This window comes from Phragmites australis, chromosome 18 (assembly GCF_958298935.1).
Source record: "Phragmites australis chromosome 18, lpPhrAust1.1, whole genome shotgun sequence".
Classification (NCBI taxonomy): domain Eukaryota; kingdom Viridiplantae; phylum Streptophyta; class Magnoliopsida; order Poales; family Poaceae; genus Phragmites; species Phragmites australis.
In genome coordinates, this window is record NC_084938.1 from 13210404 (window position 1) to 13233606 (window position 23203).

Below are 23203 nucleotides of genomic sequence, written 5' to 3' on the forward strand. Positions count from 1 at the left end.
GGTTCTGACTTCTGAGATTCGTGCTGCGTGTCATCGAAGGGTGTGTGAATTGTGATAGGTAAGAGTTGGAAATTTTGTTTCTTGGTGAGAAAGAGATAGGACTAAGATATCTTTGGTTGTTAATAATATTGGACAATTTTTTTTATCGTGACTGTAAATATTTTGTCTCGCAATTTTTTTTATCTAAACTGTAAATAATAAAAAAATAATCTTCTTTCCGGTGAAAGCGAATACAGCGTTACATAAAAATTGTTTAGGGCTACCAATATGTTATCCCCCAAATTCTAATTTTAGCATCTATATAAAAGTGTGCGGATTTGCCCGTTGGAATTTGTATCATTATATTTGTTTTAAAATTAATCTAAATTATGTAAGACCATTGAAAAGGTAACGACATCATGTCATCTATGAAGAAAAGAATCGTATCAAAACATAGCTTTGGGTCATTAGACTTATGTTGAGCCAGGTTGTGTTATCTCTGATTACCACACCCAATACTGTGTAAAAAACAGATAAAGAAGATACAAAATGAGCGATGGGTCATAACATGACTTATCATTGATGATAAAAGTGATAGGTTATAGTTGTGATCTGTCACTTATGACTTATCATAAGTGACGGATCATATTAGATCAGTTATATGTGACAGGTCGTAATTGTGATCTGTCACCTATTACGACTCATAAGTGACAGATCATCCTTACCATTCATTGATGATGGATCATAACTTGACCCGTTACCAATTACTAACTCATCAGTGATGGGTCTTTCTAGCCAGTAATTAGTGACGGATCAAGTCGTGACCTGTTACCAATGACTTGATCAATACATAGAGCTATCATTTTATGTATTGTGTATATATACCCCTAGGTATTCATATATTTAGGTTTATGTAGATATATATAGATAACATTTATGATTATCTTTATAGATGTACATGATCGATATATAGAGATATTATTTCATGTGGTGCAAAAGTGCATGTACATACTCCTGATTTATGCCATGTGTGTGTATATATATGTATATGTATAGTATGAACATATACTCATATATATATGTGTATTCTATGTTATTTTTCTCTATTTTTCAGGGGTGTATATATATAATATACAGTCTCGGGAATATATATATATATGTATATGATGCTAAAAAAATTTATTTTTCTTTTATTTTTCTCACCTTAGAAGCACTAGGATAAGAATTATTGTACAATTTTGCTCAAGTTTGATATAAAGGGTGGTAACTATGGACACAAACGCGCGTTTCGAAAACGGTACAGAAACTTTCAGGGTGAGAACTCAATCTTTCAAGCTGTTTTTGGCCAAAAAATTCTCCGAACTCGACAAAATCAAAGAGAAACGGATGTAACTTTTTCTGTAGATATCCGTGGAGTGAAAAAACGTTAAAATTGGAATCAATATGCAAAAGTTATATCTTTTTTACTAAATGCACTCCGGATCAATATTTTAGAAAAAAGTCATCCGTGACGAATCATAATTGTGACCCATCACCTATAACTTGCATAAGTGACGGGTAACCGTTATGACCTGTCACCTATGAACTTTAGTAGGGAATGTTAAAAGGATAGTATATCTAATTTCTATCACAAACATGTAATAGCCGAGGTGGTAATGGAGTCGCACGCGAGGCCTTAGCGCAAGTTCGAGTCCCACAAAATACAAAGACCAAAATATATTTGAAAATGATGTGGATTGCACATATGCGACGGGTCCTGTATTAGGGTTGCTCTCGGATGAAATTTTTTTGACTTTTTTTAATCAAAAAACAGAAAAAAATAGACGGATCACAATTATGTCATGTCACTTATAACCTTAATAAGTGACGGATCAAATTTTGACTCGTCAATAATAACATCATTGGTGACGGGTCTTTACCAGTCACTTATGACTTTGTCATCAGTGATGCGTTCGGAGTGACAGGTGCGACCATAACTATTATGATCTATCACTTTTAAGCTTTTTTCACGTAGTACGATGAACAATTGTGCATCAATCCAGTCAGTATAGCTAGGATTCGAACTATGCTTATCCACCTCGTTCTCAAAAAAAAACGTTCTCGAAAAATTATGTATATCTACTTGCAACAATTTGTGGGTGCGTCTTAGTAATGAATTTTTTTTAGCCTTTTTTAGGTTAATATTTTAATAATAGCCTGCGGGGACTTATATTTTCAGGAACTGGCCCCTTTTGTCGCGCCAAAGGCTTTGGCGTGACTCACCACGCCGTCATGCCAAAGAGCCTGGCGTGACTCCCGTGCCACGTCGGCGGGCGGTTCGGCCCGTGCCACGTGGCCGTGCCGACGTGGCAACCAGAGTCGCGCTAGAGGGCGTGGCGCGACTGGAGTCACGCCAGACTCATTGGCGCGACAGAGGCCCATACAGGCGCTCGGCTGTGTCCCCTCTGTCACGCCAAGGGCGCTGGCGTGACTCCAGTCACGCCAACCCCTTTGGCATGACAGAGGACTATACAGACCCGACGCCGGCCCCTTCTCCCGCACGCAACACACATTCTTCCTCAGGAAGCAGAGGCAGAACCCAAAACCCCCGTGGTGCCCTCTCTCTGCATTCCCACCAATTTGGTGGCCCAATAGGAAGGGATTTGAGCGGGAAGAGGCGAAGAAAGGTATGTCATCCAATCCCTCTATTTTTTTTCGGTTAAATCGGTTTGCATTGCAACTTTTTGGGTTGTTAGGGTTTAGAACTTGATTCAGTTGTTCTACGAAATTTCAACATTTCGCTCTAGATCGGTGCTCATATATCGTGCTATGTACGTATACCAACGCATATCTATCATGTAGATTTTGTTGCATACAATCGGTTGAGCGTAGGAAATTGAAATTCGTATATATATATACGAAATGTATATGAGGAACGCAGGTTTTTGCATTTGTGAGATGATTTGTAGTCGAATTGAGATGAATAATGAGTAGCTTCGATATTCATGCAGTTTATCGGTATGACGTCGAATTTATGGCGCAAGCAAAAGTAGGCACATATCGGTAAGAAGTATCCCGATGTGAGTTGCAAAGATGCTCCGGCTCCCCCCGCCCTCCCTGTCCCGACTTGTGACTGTGGTAAGCGAGCCGTGGTTCTTCAGTCGCTACATGAAGATACTGCCGGTCGGGCTTACTACCTGTGCTCGGATTATCGTGTGAGTGTTTTTTTGTTAAAGATAATGGTAGAAGGAAATGGCAATACTTTTGCATATGTGACGTTTTAATAATTTGTAGGAGTGGGAGATGTGCTATTTCTTCCAATGGATAGATGGGCCGATATGTATGATCAGAGGATTCTGCAGGTGAAACGGTTTAGTCAGTATCCGAAGCCATTTGAGAAGTTTGTTCGTTGGGTCCCCCCACCACCAAATCCCCCAAAATTAACGGATAAAGAGAAGTGGCAATTGAAGAGTACACGTGTTGCGGATCCTTCGTTGTGCAATTGCGGAAAGCGAAGCGTACTTTGTGAACCTTCTGGGGGGTCGCCTTACTTTCGTTGCGAAGGGATGACAAGGGTAAGAAATGTGCAGGAGTCCTTGTTTACGATATGAGTGCGGTTGAGAAGTTTGTTGCGTAACATGTATGTCGAACTGTAATGCAGCGCCATGGTGCAACATGTGGTTTCCGGGATCCATTGTACGGACCTGACGGTCTATGGAAAGATGAAGAAAAAAGATGAAGTGAAGGGGAAAAGGGTTATAGAACCTTGTGCCCCAAGAAAGTGCCCTTGTGGTGTGAATGCGAATCACGGGATAGTGCCATCGGAACTTGGAGTGGGGTACTACTGCGGACATGTGGTCGGCAATGATATGGTTGGTTAATGCGTTGTATTTATATTTAATAATGCGCTATCATATTTTTAATTGTTGTGCATATCTATTTCCTTAAGCAGAGAACACGAAAATGTTCGTGGGAGGAGTACCTCGATAAAGGAGCGGTTGAACATGAGATTGCATGGTGGAGTAAGTGTCCTCGAAACGTGCTGTCAAGCTATTTGGATAACAGGAAGAAAGAAACTCGTGATTACTACCATGCTTTGTATCCCCCCATGAGAAATACTACCATGGCGGGTAAAGATGTTTCGGCTACAGAGGTAGAAATAGAGACAATGAAGGCGCTTGTCAGTAATTTACCCGTGGTTATCCCGGACGACGATGATGACGAGGTATATGATGGGCTAGACGATTAGATAGAGCAGCACAAATTGTCTTGTGTCGCCTGCTTATGAACGTGATATGTAATCATCGTCGACGAGCAATGAATATTTGTATGTCGGACCTAAATTTGAAGCGAAAAGTTATACCCAAAATATATATTATTGTTCTGCTAAAAATGTACACACCGGATATTCCGGTGTTCACAGAGAAAAATAGTCCAGTGTTCACAAAACATTTATAGCAAAGTCTATATGCACACTAGATGTTCCGGTGTTCATAAAAATGAACACACCAGATTAAAAAAAATACTTCGATGTTCAAAAAATGAAAGCAGAGTTCCAACGGCTAGTTTTTAGGAGTACACATCGGATACGCTGGTACTTGTAATGTTACACACGCTGGACCATCTGATGAGTACAAAAAGAATGTGACCATTGGAGCGACAACTAGTGCGCGGAGTTGAGCCTATTTATACCTCTCCACTCAGTCATTTGAAGGTGCTGGAGTCTAGAGAAGCCCTTATACACTTGAGAAGACATCTAAGCCATCAAAGTGCTAAACGTGATCACTTAAGGCAATTAGCACACAATTAGAGAGTGATCAATGATATAGGCCTAGAGAGATATGTTGCTAGGTGCTACAACCTAGAGAGTGGATCAAAAAGTGATCCAACCATGTATTGAGAGTTATGTTGATGCTTTGGAGTCTTTGTGACTCGCTATTAACTTATTGACCCTTTGACTTGGTATGGAGCGACAGCAAGAAGATTGTACGGGGACACGGAGGCTCTTATCTTTGTGACTAAAGCTCCAAAGTAAAGATGACGTACAAGTGACCAGAAGAGAGGTTAATGGTGAGACATCACCTTGATGGCTTGGTGGCTCATCATGCTTGAAGCCTTGTCTTGGTGACTTGTTAGCTCAAGAGCTGTGACTGGAAGAGATTTGGTGACTAGGAGCATATCCTTTGCGGAACTCTAACGTGGATTATGGGTGGCTTGTTTGCCACCGATACTACAGGATAAGAATCTCTTATGCCAAGTTTATCGCTCTACCTCATTTACATTTTCGTATTTACATAATTGCAATTTACCTTGTTAGAGTAGATTGCAATTCTCATGAGCAGTAGAGTAGACACACTAGATAAACTTAGAGCATATTTAGATAGAAATTTAGATAAGTTTATCTTATGAAGTTTTTGGAGCCATTAGTTTTTAAGTGTCATAACTGACCACCTTCTTAGGAAGTCATCGTTCCTCACAACTGGTATCAAAGTCTCGTGTTCTTGATAGGCTTAACATCCTAGAGTTGTGACATCCAGGGTTATGATGGATACCGATAACGCTTCACATTTTGATGGTACTAATTTCCCCCGATAGAAAATTCTAATAACTTGTTATTTACAAGCTAAAGATTTAAATATTTAGAGAGTCATCGAAGAGGGGATGAGACATCGTCTCACAACAAAGGATAGGCAATCCGATGCTATGGCGAAGAGTATCCTTTTATCATCTCTTAGCATTGATGCTTTCAATATAGTATATTCTCTCGCCAATGCACATGATATTTCGCTAGTCTCATTAAAATACATGAAGGCACAAATGATGTGCACAATAAAAAATATCATGTGCCAGTAACTAAACTCAATGGCATCAAACAACTACCCCATGAAAATACTAATGATATGTATTCTTGTTTGAAAATTCTTGTCAATGAGATCAATGGGCTAGGTTTGACGTAAATTGGAGATGATCAAGTGGTGAGAAGAATACTTCAAGCTCTTCTTTCAAAGTACAAGTTAATTGTCTCCATCATCTATGACAACCATGACATGAGAAAGATGACTCCAAGCCAAGTTCTTGGTAAGATCACCACCTATGAGATGACCATGAACATGAGAGTTGAAGCTTCTACCTCATGCGACGCCAAAAACCTTACTCTCACAAGCAAGCAAATTTAATACTCACATATGAAGGCAAAGATGAGGAGGCAAGAGCAAGAGTTAAGCTCAAGCGAAGATGATGGTGATCAAGATAAAGGGAGTTATGAAGAGGATGATCAAAACAAGCGATAAAGAAATTGATCCCAAGATGGTCATACTCTTCTTAAAATTAGAGAAGAACATTAAGAGGATCAATACCAAGTTTGATCATCAAATCTTTATTCAAGACTTGGTCAAAATAATTAATTATATCAAGAAAGAGAAGAAGACACAGAGCAAGAGGTAGACAAGAGGCAGAAGTAAAGCATTTGCAAGTATGGAGAGATGGGTGAGTGAAGATGAAGATTCAAGCTCAAGCGATGATAGCCTCACCATCCACTCCTCAAGAGAAGCTCTTCCTCAAGGTCATCATCACACAATTTGTCACATAAGCTATTTCATAATTACCTTATGGCCAAAGGTATGAAAAGCGATGTAAGTAATGATGGATTTGACGAGGATTCTTCCTTCCATGAAGAACTTCTTGATTTGATCAATAAGCAACAAAGGGTCTTAAAGAAACAATCTAAAGAACTAAAAAAATTCAATGCACTTGATGATATTCATGCTACTTTTGTTTCTAATTATGAATAATTATTGAGCAAATTCAATTTTCAAAACAAGGAGCATGAAGATCTTAAGGCTAGTGCATTGAATCTCAACCTAAGACCCCTTTCCAGGAATTTACCTCTCTCTTTAATTTCAATTCTAAGGTAGATGCTTCCATTTCTTGTGAGATATTAATTGATTTATCTAACTCACATATTTGCAATAAGATTTGTGTTGAGAATGTTGTTGTAGAATAATCTAATAAACTCATTGAACAAGAGAATGATGAGCTCAAGTAAGAAGTGGAGAAGCTAAATGAAGACTTTTCAATATTAAAGGGCAAAGGATATGTTCAACCTCCTCAAGACAACTGTGATAGCATGGTGAAGAAACTTGCGGATGGATCCACTGTGACATGCTTCAAATGCAATAAAAAAGGCCACAAGTCTTTTCAATACAAGCAAGTTAAGAAGAAGATCAAGGAGAAGAAGATCATAAATCTCTCTAACAAGACCTCTAACATCTATAACAAGCCCAACTATAAGACAAGACCAAGAGCAACTATTATAAAGTTAAGAAGAAGAACAATAGCAAAAGTGATTGCACATATGGTTGGGAGAAAGGACCGAGGGTGGAACTAACACATTTGAGTTCCCAAAGAAGTCATCACCAACATGAAGGGTACCAATCGGTTTGGATTCCAAAAAAGACTTGAAGTCCACAAGTTGGCTCGGCGATTTGGATATTTGGCTCACAAGATGAAGTGAAGGTTCAAGCAAAGAAGCCAAGTGTACATGATTTGATGCATTAATGAAGATTATAATCATCATTTACCCAAATTCTCATCCAAAGGTAAATAAGTCAAAGGTACTAGATGCTAAATTCTCTAAAATTGATGAATTCACTTGCCTTGTCTAGGAGTGCATGCTCTCAATTTAATTTATTGCAATGACTAGTGTAAGTTTTTCATATAGTAGGTTGCTTGTGTTTCTCTCTTTCTTATGAGCAACCTAAGTGGTTTATTAGTTGTAGGTTTCTTACATGGCACTAGTTTTACAATTGTTATCTTTTATGTGCCATGAACCAATCTATAGGGTACCCTCCCCATTATTATCAATAACAAGTGCATATCTCTTACAAGTATTCAACACTTATATACACATATTTAGAGGGAGTATATACTATGATTGTGATTTTGAGACTAACATATGTTTCAAGTAATATCTTTTGTAGTCTCATATAGTGATCAACAAGTTCCCGGAGGTATGCAATGCTTAAAGGTCTCAATTGGTATCATTATCAATCCATTTGTTTATTTAAGCTACCTCCTTGCATATAGCTTAAACTTCATTCCTCTATTTATTGTCTAGTTATGCATATATTGATATATTCCTACAAGTAGGTCTCATTATATGTATGCACATATATATAGGGAGTTTAGATTATATCATATGACTTTCATAAATTATGATCCTTGTTTGTTTTTCAATTGATATTAAATTCTCCTATCCTTACAATTGGTATATCTTTTCAATTGGTATCAATTCATCATAAATCTTTATAAGTACATTCATATGAATCATGTTTTATGAAACTCTCTTCCAAATGCTCTAATATGTTCCCTTGAGTTCAACATGTGTGTGTAGCCTTTTTGAGATTGTCACTACTAGAAAATATAGCTTTGGCAACACATTCCTGTAACACATTGAAAAATGTGTTACAAAGGAATATTGCATCATCACGTCAAACGTGTTACAATGGTAGGCTGTAACACATGCATCATGAGATTCGAAAAGGTGTTGCAATGAAAGGGGTATAAGAACACATAGAAAAGGTGTTACAAAAAGAAGCGTTATAGGAACACATAATATGCATAAAAGCTATAGAAAATGTGTCACAAAAAGAAGCGATGTAGGAACAAATAATATGCAGGAAAGCTATAGAAAAGGTGTTACGAAAAGAAACGTTATAGGAACACATAATATGCAGGAAAGCTATAGAAAAGGTGTTACAAAAAGAAGCGCTATAGGAATACATAATACGCAGGAAAGCTATGTGAAAAAATAGAAAAAACTATTCATACTAAGACATAATAGTGTAGCGGTAGTACATTTTGCTTGCTAGGGAGGCATCCTAGATCGATTCTCACAAGTTGCATTTTTCCCTAAAAAATGCATGCTACATGAAAAATGTGTTACTACAGCCTATAGCAACATATATCATACGTGTTACTATAGCTTAGTTGTAACTCCTTTTATTACATATAGGAACAACTATTATGTGTGACAAGAGACCCTACCGTAGTAACATAGGCAACAAGGACACATATCAAATATGTTACTACAAACCTTAGTAACATATTTATTGATATATAGTAACACATATATGTGTTACTACATCCCTGTCCTGACGTAGTGTGTTAACAAAGGGGGTGAATTTTGATACCAAAGAAAAATGTAACAGAAGCAAACAAGATACAAGAACTATCTAGAGTAGATTATTGACAAAGGAGGATGCATCTCGGGTTGACAAAGATAAAGAAACTCTTGCATGGGTCAATCAAGAGAGATAGTGATAATGGAGAAAAAGGAAGAAAGGTATGATCTTGTGAACTTTTGAAATTATGTATTTTTTTAAATAGTATCATTTGCCTCTTGCTTTGGTTGTATTCTCATTAATCACAAAAAAAGAGGAGATTGTAGTGAACATGGTCCTACTACGATATGTATATGATTTTGGTGATTAATTATAATATAGTCAATGAAACTGACATGCTTGTCAAGTATATGCTTTAGTAGGTCTCATAGATGCAATAAAAGAGAAGTCACCGAAACCGAAACAAAGAGATGAATGAATTGGACTTTTCATGTGCTGCTGGTGAGGAAGAGCCGGTGTTTGGCTACTTCGTGCCTATCGATCAGGGTGGCAGGCAAGAGTAGTGCATCCTACTCTCAGAGGTCGTGCTTTTGGGGTGGAGCCTAAGGGCATGTGGCTCCACTCTCTTTTGTTGTATAGATTTATGTTTCCGCTGCATAGATATTGTTGCCTTTTGATGTAAATTATTGAAAATGGTTACATGTTAAGGACTTATAATATAAATATTAGTTACTTGCTCTTTCTTAAGCTATGTTGTGATGCTAAGTGTTGGAAGGCATGTGTTCCGATCTTGGACACAAAACACGTGTCGGGACTACCGTGATGATATTCCAGTTAATTATCGAGATTGCGATTATGAATAATGATCCTCCTGGTGATTAATTAGAATATTATTTAGGCAGTTTCTCACAGCGTGGTATCAGAGCTTGGTTTAATGAAGTAGCTTAAACAACACTTAGGACGTGGGTTAGTAAAGTGTCAAATCCACTAAGTAACCCACTAAAGTTTTTATTTTATGCCTCTCCATGATTAATATGTATGAAACTACTATATTATGCCCCTAAGTGTAATGCATTGATGTTTGTTGTGGAGAGACGTGTTTGAGAAAGAAACGTGTAGATAGGAATCGAGCATACCTTCATTTTCTATAACTCATATGCATTTTTTCCAAGTATAGGGTATTATGAGATCCAAGTAATGATATCGGCTAATGTTATTATACTAAGTTAGAATTTGATGTTCCCTCTTCCATCTTGTTGTCATTAATAGGATGAGAACCTGCGGCAGTTCAGGTGAACTTCCTGAAGGTTCTAATGAGAATAACCCACCTCCACCGTCGAGCATGGCGGAGGTGCTAATGCAAATTGAGCAAAACCGTCAGGCTCAGATGGTGCTTCTTGAAACTCTCGTGCGTAACACGACCCCTCATGTAAGAGGTGGGCCCAGGCACCGAGATGACTTCTCGAATTTTCTGCGGACTCAGCCGCCTACCTTCACACATGCTGAGGACCCGCTCGACGCCGACCATTGGCTTCGCACCATCAAGCAGAAACTCGCTCTCCTTTGGTATGAGGACCACTTGAATGCGCTCTTCGCCGCTCATCAGCTCCAAGGCGCGGCGGGCGCATGGTGGTCTAACTACTTGGTCGTGCACCCCACCAATCATCGGGTGTCTTGGGCGGAGTTCCGCTAGGCATTTCGGGATTTCCATATTCCTAAGGGTCTTATGGAGATCAAAAGAAGGGAATTCATGGACCTCAAGCAAGGAGGTAAATCAGTGATGGAGTATGTGTAGGTGTCCAACCACCTTGTACAGTATGCTCAGGATGAGATCAACACTAACGAGAGGAAACAATACCGCTTTGTCAATGGCCTCAACTCGTAGATGCAAGACCGGCTATCCACACATGAGTTCACTGACTTCAACAAGTTGGTGAGCACATCTCTAACGGTGGAGTTCAAGCTCAAGAACCACCGGGAGGAGAAGAAGCGCAAGAGGGGTCTGTCGCCTTCCATAGGCGGGAGCTCTCAACATGCCCTCACTGAGAGTCAGCCTCCACCATCTCACATGTCGGTACCAACTGCTCCACGGTCGATGTGGACGGTGCGGCGCCCGTCTTTCTCTACTCCACAAGGGTAGCCTGCAAGACCCGTTGGCTCTCAAGTGAGCGTGATAGGTGGCCCTGGTGAACCATGCTACAACTGCGGCCGTGTCGGCCACTATTCTTGGGATTGTCCATATCTGAATCCGGGAGCTGTGGTGATCGCTCCAAGGCCACCACCTGCTCAGTCTGCACCGCAGTCTTCTCAGACCGAGTGCACCACACCACCGCTGAAGAGGTTCACAAGGGTGACAACATGCTGATGGGTACGTTGCTTATGCATTCAAATTCTGCCGTTGCTCCTGCAGTCACTCATTTCGATTCTGGAGCTTCTCACTATTTCGTAGCGACGAGTTATACACGGCGGCACGGGTTGAGAATCGGCACCACCCCTACGCCTTATCTTATAGATGCACCCGGAGCTAAGGTTATTGTTAAGCAATGCGTGTCTAACGCATCGGTGATTATCAATGAGATACCTTTCTGTGCCAATTTGTTAGTGATGGACTCAAAGGTGATAGATGTCATATTGGGGATGAATTGGCTTACCAAGAATGAAGTTGTCATGGATTGTGCTCAGCGGACCATCACCTTTAATGGTCCGTCCGGCACAAGAATTCATTTGAAGCTCAAGGTCGTTGATCCTTGCCTTTACGCTCTAAAGGCTATCCCCACCATGGATCTGTTGAGTATTCCTATGGTGTGTGAATTCCTAGATGTCTTTCCAAATGAGTTGCTAGGGATGCCACCCGACCACGCCGTGGAATTCTCTATTGACCTTGTGCCCGGAGCGGCCCCAGTTTCGAGGAAGTTGTATAAGATGTCGTCAGTTGAGCTATCTGAGTTGAAGAAACAGATTCAGGAGTTGCTGTCGAAGGGTTTCATACGTCCGAGCTCCTCACCTTGGAGATGCTCGGCACTCTTTGTGAAGAAGAAGGATGAAACTCTGCGAATGTGTGTTAATTACCGTCTGTTGAATGAGGTCACGGTCAAGAACAAGTACCCGCTTCCTATGATCGATGTCTTGTTTGACCAGCTAACCGGTGCCTGAGTTTTCTCGAAGATTGACTTAAGGTTGGTCTACCAACAAATTAAGGTCGCATCGTGCCGTACCATGCTTGGACCATGACTACAGTACCGTGCCTCGGACTGGCTCAGTAGGCATAGCCCACTTGACAGTTTTACTATCGGGTTATAAAAAATTGGACGAGTCTAGATTTTTCTGAGTTGAGAAAGTGCTACCATGCTGGGCTCAACGAGGTCTTAAGGCCTTTTTTTCTCAGGCTTTTTTTTTCTAGGTTTTGCGTTGTTTTGCATAGGATTGCATAGGATTTTTCTTTAACTGTCTGTAAGGAATAATAAAAGACTTACGTATGTTCACAAGTTGTGGTAGATCCAGACAATTTTCATCGTCTACCTGAGTTGATTAAACGATTATCATTCAAAGTTGAACCCCATTTCCTTCCAAAAATACTGTCAATCACCAATTATTTGCCTTTCTTACTAAACGTCTCCTTCCATATGGTAATTCATCTGCTTCCACTTCAATAGATGCATGGTTCTCCTACAATAAAGGCTTTGAGATGTTGTATGGTACCTCCGATCTCAACGAGCAATCCCACGGGATTGCGAAGGATGTGGACATGGAGGACAATAGCCAGTCTGAGAGCGACCACCTTGACATCATGTCTGGCGCGGTGAGGGTGAGGATGACACTGAGCCTGGCAACCCCTACAAGCAGAAGAAGCGCTACCACCGCCACACGCCGTAGTAGATCCAAGAGCTCGAAGTGTAAGGCCGCCCCTGCCTAAACCAAGATGGGGATCCTCTAACGTACTATACGGTCGCTGACACGTGAGGCTTAGGTCCACATATAAGCGAACGTGCAATAACCGTGCAATATGTCAGAGGATCCATGTCCGCCCAAACCAAAGCCCGTATTCGCATCATCCTCCTGTCCACCTTTTTATTGTTGTCTTCTCATGCATGCATTTGTACCCTTGTTGCGTTGTGTAGGCTGTTCAAGGAGTGCTCTCACCCGGACGAGAAGCAGCGCAGTGATTGCTAAGAGGCTTGGTGATGAGGACATCACTCTTTCGAATACACATACACCGAGTATTCCTCCAACAATAGGTCCATTTACACGAGCTCGTGCACGTCAACTAAATCATGAGGTGAGCTCATTCCTTAGTGTTCCTTTATATTTTGATAAGGATAGGATGCTACTGAATAATTGTGATGTATTGTTACTTAGGAACACGGAAGAAGACCAGCAAGGGCGCCCAAGCCAAGGTGGAGGTCCAATCAAGTTCGAGTCCGTTTCGGAGTCCAGGACCAGACTGCACTAAAATCGTCGCCCAGGACGCATACGGACTCTATTTTCGACGTTCTACACATGGTTGGAAAGCTAAGGAGATAGGCTTTCCAACGGGACTGGTCCCATATCCAAATTCTTTCTGAGTCAATAGGAATCATTGAAATAAGTGAACGTCCAGAATCTGTCAGGGTGCTACACCACCATCTTTTGGCCCGTTGGGCCGTGTAACGTGTTGGAGTCCATTAGGGACGCGTCCAGGGGTCCTTGGTCGACACTAGTCTCTTATATACAGTAGCCATCGCCCCAATTAGGGTTGGGTTTTGCTTAGATAATGATCTACACACAGATTGTGAGATTTTCGTTCTTGTTCCGGACTGACTAGGCCACCGCAAGTGTTTGTGGAACCCCAACTTCGAGTGCTTGAATTCTATTCGCAATATTTCAGATTGCATCTTCTACGTTCTTGCTTGTGTTCTCGGTGCGCTTGCAGGGATTGAGCCTTCTTGGTGAGGTCAACCGCGCGACACGGTTGATAACCAACGGAGCTGTGGTGTAGTGATTACAAGGGAGACGATTTGTTTGGGTCGAAGCCTTTGGATCATCAATGTCGAGTTCTCCACCTACCGACTTATCGCTACCAATCAGAAGATCAGGCCAACAATCTCATCAACTGGTATCAGATTTTCAGGTTGCCCGTTAGGTAATTTCGTTTTCCCCTTTAGATTAGTCTGTTTTTCATTACCTAGAGTCCAGAAAAAGCCAAAAAAAACAATTCCGTCAATTTCCGCTGCCCTAGAACCCTTTGTGCCTTTGCAATTTTTGTTTTCAGTTGCGCGTTGTTGAGTTTGTGTCTGTGGTCGAGTCTTGTTGCTGGTTTAGAGTCGTGTTCTTGGTCTTTAGTCAACGCTCCATGCTATTTTGATCACACCGCTATCCCATCGCCACCATCCCCACCAACAAGTCGAGCCACCACATTACTCGATTTGCCACCGCGGACCGCCTTGTGTTACTTTCCGCCACGCCAACCCTAGATAGGTCGTAAGCCGCCTTGTATCAATTGCCCTGCCACCGCTGCCCTCCTTGTTCATCTCGCGATCCTATTGCTTGCCATACCTTAACGAGAACAATTTCTGCAAGAGGTGCTTTGAAAAAAAACACTAACTCGACAGGGGTTCAGTAAAACGGCCATAACTTTCTCATATGGACTCGGAATCAGGCAACATTTTTTTTCACGGACATCTACAGAAAAAGTTACATCCATTGCTCCCTCACTTTGTTGGGTTCCATCAAAAAAAAATTCCCAAATTCGGCTTGGAAGATTGAGTATTCGAGCCGCGAAGTTTTTGCACGCTTTTTAGAGAACATGCTTGATTTTCTATAGGCCACATCTTGCATCCGTTTGCGCTGAAAATTTCTGTGGATGTTTCTTGTGTGCTCCTTGTTCAGAAAAAAATATCAGAAAAATACAAAAAAATCATGATTTCTACTAGTGCTAAAAGACAAAAAAGAGGAGCACATAGAGAACACCCAGATAATTGTACTGTTTGCTGTGTCTTTCCATCTTGTGCTTTATCTGATCATCCTGTTTAGTTTTGTTTCAGCTGTTGTGCTAGGACTAGGGACATGTGATAGACCAGCAACTGTGATTCATACTTTGGACACTTATTTAGCTTTGCTCATCTGATTACAGTTATTGCTAATCCTTGCTACCATATTGTGACCTTTCCAAGCTCCACCTCCTTTGATCCGAACAGGTTCACTCTTGCAATCATCCCACACTTTCAGACTTGTCACCGGTTGTTCCTCCTTGCTGCGTTGGTAAGCCGCTTGAGTGTGTGTGATTCCACCTTCCACCACCTAGTAGTTGATAGGGATAATATTGTGTTGTCCTTTGTTTTCTACTAACCATGTCAGGTGATGGCTCTCCGTCGGATTTTAAGGATTGTGTGTCCAAGGAAGAACTCAACAAAGCCTTGCAGGATCATACTAGACTATTGACAGATATTAGAACAAGCATTGCTAACCTTGTCACGCGAGTGAACGACCTTGAGTTGCGACAGCCACCACAGGATGATGAACATTCACATGATGATAATAATAATGGTGACAGAGATGGTGACCAGGAAGATGGTGATGTTTTTGTTGGGCAAGATGCGCGTGCTGAGCAACGTCCTCATGCTGAACAATTACGTCGTGACCAACAACAACGTCGTCAAGGTAACGGAGGTAATAATGTTAATCACAATGGTCGCGATGATCCTTATTCTAAGATTAAGTTTTCAATGCCTCCTTTTGATAGTGCATATGATGCTGATGCTTATTTGGATTGGGAAATGACAGTTGATCAAAAGTATAGTTCTCATATGGTTCCTGAAATGCATAGAGTTAGACTAGCCACTTGTGAGTTCACGAATTATGCTATTATTTAGTGTAATAGTTTAGTTTCTAGTGGCTTAGAACCTAAATCATGGCCTAGACTAAAGCGTGCCATGCGCAATAGATTTATTCCTCCTGATTATATACATGAATTGAAAAAGAAATTACAGCGCTTAAATCAAGGTTCTAAATCTGTGCATGATTACTATCAAGAGTTTCAAATTGCTATGCTTTGTTGTAATATACAGGAGGATGATGAGGATACCATGATTCATTTTTACTCCGGGTTGAGACGTGAAATTCAGGACCTTGTTGATTATAAAGATTACAATACTACCAATAGGTTGTTCCATTTTGCTATCTTGGCAGAAAAATAACATCAGGGTCGATAACAGGTGCAGAAATTGAGGAATAATTTTGGGAGTACATCTAGTTCACGAGTACCACCGGGACAAGCAAAAATATTCCCTTCTACATCTACACGATCTGCTGCCCCCTCCTCCAACACTCAGGCGCATTCAGCAGGAGCATCACCACCATCATGTGAGGTGAGCAAATCTACTGTTTCGCAGGATCCAATGCCAAGCTCTTTTTCAAGTGCAGCTACCACGGGTCGTACAACGGGCATTGTGTGCTGTCGTTGCCAAGGTATTGGCCACGTCATGAAGAATTGCCCAAGCCAGCGAGCATACTCCGCAACAACAGATGGTGGTTATGTTAGTCATTGTGATGTCGAGGAAGAATATGCATTTGAAGCTACTCTTGCAGCCGATCATGACATGGATAGCGAGGGAGAGGAGATTAGTGGTACCGCTGCCACGGAGAGTTATGCAGCACGCACCTTCATTATGAAACGAGTTTTGAGTTCTCAAATGGAGCAAGCAGAGCAGCTACAACGCCATAATCTATTCCAGACATTCCTCATTATCAAAGATGCACGTGTTCGTATCATAATTGATGATGGGAGTTGCAACAACCTCTTGAGCTCCGATCTTGTGAAGAATCTTTTCTTGCCAACACGTGCACATCCTCATCCATACTACATTCAATGGTTCAATAACAGCGACAAGGTTAAGGTAACACAATCTACGAGAGTACATTTTTCTATTGGTTCCTACCATGATTATGCTGATTTTGATGTAGTGGCTATGCAAGCTTGTTCACTTTTGTTAGGCCGTCCTTGGGAATTTGATACCGATGCTACACACCATGGTAGAACTAATAAATACTCTCTCATGCACAAGGGAAAGAAAATCACTTTGCTTCCTTTAACACCTGCTGAAATTGTGCAATGTGATAAAGCGCTAGCTGAAAAAGAAAAGAAAGAACGTGTTTTGGAATTTGAAAATCAGCAAGTAGCTCAATCTGTTTTCCCACCTAAGAAAGAGAAGAACACACCTAGGTCCGAAGGCATTAAGTTAAAGGGTGGTGTTATGCTTGCTACTAAATCTGACTTTGCTGAAATTCAAGATAATGATGCTTTGTGCTATGCTTTGGTATGCAAAGAGGTTTTATTTTCAATTGATGATATACCTAGCACTTTGCCTGCTGCTGTCACTAACCTTTTGCAGGAGTATAAGGATGTCTTTCCAGCTGAGATACCCCCGGGGCTGCCACCATTGAGAGGGATAGAGCACCAAATAGATTTGATCTCGGGAGTAACTTTGCCAAACCGCGCTGCATATAGGACCAATCCGGAGGAGACTAAGGAAATTCAGCGACAAGTCCAAGACCTGTTGGACCGTGGATACATACGAGAGAGCCTTAGTCCTTGTGCTGTTCCTGTTCTTTTGGTTCCTAAGAAAGATGGTACATGGCGCATGTGTGTTGATTGTAGAGCCATTAATAATATCACAGTAAGGTATCGTCACCCTATTCCTAGGCTAGACGATATGCTTGATGAGTTGAGTGGTTCTATTATTTTCACGAAGATTAACTTGCGCAGTAGTTACCACCAAATAAGAATGAAATTGGGAGATGAATGGAAAACTGCTTTCAAAACTAAGTTCGGTCTATATGAGTGGTTAGTGATGCCTTTTGGTTTAATTAATGCACCTAGCACTTTCATGAGATTGATGAATGAGGTTTTACGTGCTTTTATAGGAAGATTTGTGGTGGTGTACTTTGATGATATTTTGATCTATAGCAAGTCACATGAAGAACACATTGATCATCTACATGCTGTTTTTACTGCTTTGAGAGAGGCACGTTTGTTTGCTAACCTTGACAAGTGCACCTTTTGCACGAATAGAGTTGCTTTTCTTGGCTATGTTGTTACTCCACAGGGAATTGAAGTGGATGAAGCTAAAATTGAAGCCATCAAGAGCTGGCCGACCCCAGGGACTATCACACAGGTGAGAATCTTTCATGGCTTTGTAAGGTTCTATCGGCGTTTTGTGAGAGATTTCAGCACCATTGCTGCCCCACTCAATGAGTTGACAAAGAAGGGCATTCCGTTCCAATGGGGGCCAGCACAAGAACAAGCTTTTAATACGCTGAAAGAGAAGCTTACGCATGCACCTCTACTCTAACTTCCGGACTTTGGTAGGAATTTTGAGTTAGAATGTGATGCTAGCGGCATTGGAATTGGAGGAGTGCTACTACAAGGAGGTAAACCCGTTGCTTATTTTAGTGAGAAATTGAATGGACTATCTCTGAATTATTCGACTTATGATAAGGAGTTGTATGCTTTAGTGCGAGTTTTAGAAACATGGCAACATTATCTTTGGCCCAAGGAGTTTATTATTCATTCTGATCATGAAGCTTTGAAACATATTAGAAGCCAAGCCAAACTGAACAAACGTCATACTAAATGGGTTGAATTTATAGAGTCGTTTCCTTATATCATTAAACACAAGAAAGGTAAAGACAATATCATTGCAGATGCGTTATCTAGACGTTATACCATGCTGTCCCAACTCGATCATAAGATTTTTGGTTTAGAAACAATTAAAGGATTATATGCTACTGATTTGGACTTTAAAGATGCTTTTGAACATTGTAAAGAAGGAAGAACTTGGAATAAATATGTGCTGAATGATGGATTGCTATACCGTGCTAACATGCTATGCATCCCAGCTAGCTCTATTCGCCTATTGTTCTTGCAGGAAGCGCATGGAGGTGGTTTGATGGGACATTTTGGAGTGAAGAAGACCGAGGATCTACTGGCTGCTCACTTATTTTGGCCAAAGATGAGGCGCGACATCGAGCGCTACGTGGCACGCTGCACTACTTGCAATAAAGCTAAGTCTCGCTTGAACCCACATGGACTTTATATGCCTCTTCCTGTTCCTAGTGTGCCTTGGGAGGATATATCTATGGATTTTGTTTTAGGATTGCCTAGGATCAAGAGGAGGAGAGATAGTATATTTGTCGTTGTGGATCGTTTTTCAAAAATGACACATTTTATACCTTATCACAAGAGCGATGATGCTACACACATAGCTGATTTGTTTTTTAGGGAAATCATTCGCTTGTATGGAGTGCCTAACACCATTGTTTCGGATCGTGATGTTAAATTTTTGAGCTACTTTTGGAGGTCACTTTGGAATAAACTTAGGACAAAGCTGCTGTTTTCGACGACATGTCACCCTCAAACTGACGGACAAACGGAGGTTGTGAACCGTACATTATTCACCATGTTGCGGGCTGTTTTGAAGAAAAATTTGAGGATGTGAGAAGAGTGTCTACCCCATATTGAGGTCGCTTACAACAGATCAATTCACTCCACCACCAAGGTAAGTCCGTTTCAGGTAGTATATGGTTTTAATCCCCGTGCCCCTATTGATTTATTGCCTTTACCAACATCTGAGAAATTGAATTTTGATGCTAAGACACGTGCTGATTTGATTCTGAAAATGCATGAGTTGACTAAGGAAAATATTGAAAAGATGAATGAGAAGTATAGAACTTATGGTAGCCAAGGTCGGAAATATATATTACTTTTAAAATTGGTGATCTTGTGTGGTTACATTTGCACAAAGATAGGTTTCCTGATTTGAGAAAGTCTAAATTGCTGCCTGGAGCTAATGGTCCTTTTAAAATTGTGGAAAAAAATCAATGATAATGCATATAAGCTCGAGTTGCTTGCAGATTATGGGGTTAGTCCCACATTTAATATTTCAGATTTGAAGCCTTACTTGGGAGAAGAAGATGACATTGCATCGAGGACGACTCCAATTCAAGAGGGGGAGGATGATGAGGACATCACTCTTTCAGATACACACACACACCGAGTATTCCTCCAACAATAGGTCCATTGACACGAGCTCGTGCACGTCAACTAAATCATGAGGTGAGCTCGTTCCTTAGTGTTCATTTATATTTTGATAAGGATAGGATGCTACTGAATAATTGTGATGTATTGTTATTTAGGAACATGGGAGAAGACCAGCAAGGGCGCCCAAGCCAAGGTGGAGGTCCAATCAAGTTCAGTCCGTTTCGGAGTCCAGGATCAGACTGCACTAAAATCGTCGCCCAAGACGCATACGGACTCCGTTTTCGACGTTCTACACATGGTTGGAAAGCTAAGGAGATAGGCTTTCCAACGGGACTAGTCCCATATCCAAATTCTTTCTGAGTCAACAGAAATCATTGAAACAAGTGGACATCAAGAATCTGTTAGGGTGCTGCGCCACCATCTTTTAGCCCGTTGGGCCGTGTAACATGTTGGAGTCCATTAGGGACGCGTCCAGGGGTCCTTGGCTGACCCTAGTCTCTTATATACAGTAGCCACCGCCCTAATTAGGGTTGGGTTTTGCTTAGATATTGATCTACACACAGATTGTGAGATTTTCGCTCTTGTTCCGGACCGACTAGGCCACCGCAATTGTTTGTGGAACCCCAACTTCGAGTGCTTGAATTCTATTCGTAATATTTTATATTGCATCTTCTACGTCTTGCTTGTATTCTCGGTGCGCTTGCAGGGATTGAGCCTTCTTGGCGAGGTCAACCGCGCGACACAGTTGATAACCAACAGAGCTGTGGTGTAGTAATTGCAAGGGAGACGATCTGTTTAGGTCAAAGCCTTTGGATCATCAACGTTGAGTTCTCCACCTACCGACTTATCGCTACCTATCGGAAGATCAGGCCAACAATCCCATCACTTGGCCTCGAACCGCACCAGGTAAACTTTTTTGCGACAAATCATGCCATTTTTTTGCCCTGAATTCAGCCCGTTCGTGCTGCCCCTGACATGGTTTTCGTTCCACGTGGTGATTTCACTTGCCAAGACACAACTTGAGCGGCATGAGAACACCCTACTGAAGCAGGAGAATGACAAGCTGCACGCCGAGAGCATGACGATCTGAGAGGCCATGCACAGCCTAATGTGCGGCAGTTGCGGGAGCCTTGCCACACTCGGGGAGGTGTCCCTGGAGGAGCAGCACCTGCGCATCAAGAATGCGTGGCTCAAAGATGAGCTCAACCACGTCTAAGCCCTTGCCATCAAGTTCCTCGGCAAGCCAGGGCAGGGGGTGGTTGTCTCTCTGTTTGCTAGAACTCAGAACCAGGAGCATCTCTTCCAAGTCTCAATCTGGTCGCATCCCTTGCATGGGAGCGTGGCCACATCATCAATTTTTTTTTATCATCCATTGGATGCAAAACAAATGGTCAGGATTGTCTCTTGTGCGAATGCGGTCGTTTCCCTCCTCCTCGAACTCTATTGATCCGTCTCCCACACTGGTGCACATGCTTGCCTCCCACGTGTACCCTCCGCCTCTGTCACTGGCGCGCATCGTCGCCTCCCGCATGCACCCGCGCCTCCTGCGCACCAGCTACTCTCTTTGCCTCAATCCCCGCCACTTCGCCCGCGCCTCAATCCTTAATCCCAGCCGTCGCCTCCCCGACCCCTCCTTCACTTGCGCTGACGCCAGCCAACCGCCCCACCTCGGAGCCCACATGGGCCAACCCCTCCAGCCAAGCCCACTGTTCTCTTACTCCGGCACCACCGCCGTTGCTCCCCCTCCGTGCACCCCTTCTCCGCCCTTCTCCAGCCGCTCCTCCGAACCATCCACGCCCTCCCAGAGGATGCCGACCTCATCACCACCCTCTATTCTTGCTTCCCTGCACCCTCGTTCCCGCCCTCCCCCTCCGACGTTCTCCTCCTCCTCAACTACCTTCACCCCCCACTAGCGCAAATCTCTCTCCCTCCTCCACTGGCTCCATGCGCTCCCCCATGGCATCTTCCCGCTCGACACCATATTCTTAAACGTTGCTCTTAAGTCTTTCCGCATAGCGCGCTAGTGGCCGAACGCCGATCAACTCGCGCTCGACATGCTTGACATGGAATGCTGCTCGACAACATCACTTACTCCACCCTCATCACTGTCGTGTGCTGGTGCCAGCAGTTCATCGCCAAGGCCATCGAGTGGTTTGAGCGCTTGTACGCCGCCAACGACGTCCTCCCTGACGAGGTCACCTACTTCGCCGTGCTCGACGTCTATGTGCAACTCGACATGGAGGAGGTGCTCGCGCTCTTCGACTGCGCCAGGGGCAGCAAATGGAAGCTTGAACATGTCACCTTCGCCGTCCTCGCCAAGATGTTCAGCGAGGCCGATGACTGCGAGGGAATCCAGTTCGTTTTCAAGAAGATGCTAGCATCTTCGTCTACAACATGCTGCTCGAACGCGCTAGGCAAGACCGGTAAGCCCGGCCTTGCACGCAACTTGGTTGATGAAATGACCGGCCCAGGGCTTCAAGCCCAATGATCTAAGGGAGGACACGATGGGAGCAAATGAGAGAGAAGAAGCTGCCAGCCAGTAGCATCCTCTACAACACGCTATTGAGCATGTGCGTTGATGTTGGGCTCATGGCCGAGGTCGAGCAGTTGTTCAACGAGATGAAGGACCCAGAGTGCCATGACATCTCCAAGTCAGACAAGTGAAGCTACACAGGCATGATCAATATCTACGGGAGCAATGGAGACACTAACCATGCACTCCAGCTGTTCACGGAAATGCTAGAGGGCAGGATAGAGCCGCACGGCGTTCCAGGAATTCTGCCGCTCGCAACGTAAGGAGTGCTTCAGCCTCCTATGCTGGCTCCAAAAAAGAATTCCATATTAGTGACAGAACCAATCTCTGAGAAAGAAACTAATTCAAGGTCTGACAGCAAAGAAATATCAAGATTTGATGCCTAAAGAGTTAAAAAGAACTCCCAAAACAAATATTACTCTTAGGAAGTCAATCCAAACAAGCTAGGGTTCATTACCAACAGAAGAAAATTAATCCAAAGCACAAATGAATCTCCAAAGGACATCAATCCATGCACTGATAGGCTGCACTGATAGGCTGCACGAGACTAAGTTTCTTGGATAGCTTTTCCAATAT

The 23203-nt window shown here is 42.4% G+C and overlaps 1 pseudogene; it reads left to right on the forward strand.

Moving 5' to 3' along the window:
- Positions 1-11684: 11684 nt before the first annotated feature.
- LOC133898546 (pentatricopeptide repeat-containing protein At5g46580, chloroplastic-like) lies at positions 11685-22890 on the forward strand (annotated as a pseudogene).
- The last annotated feature ends 313 nt before the right edge of the window (positions 22891-23203 follow it).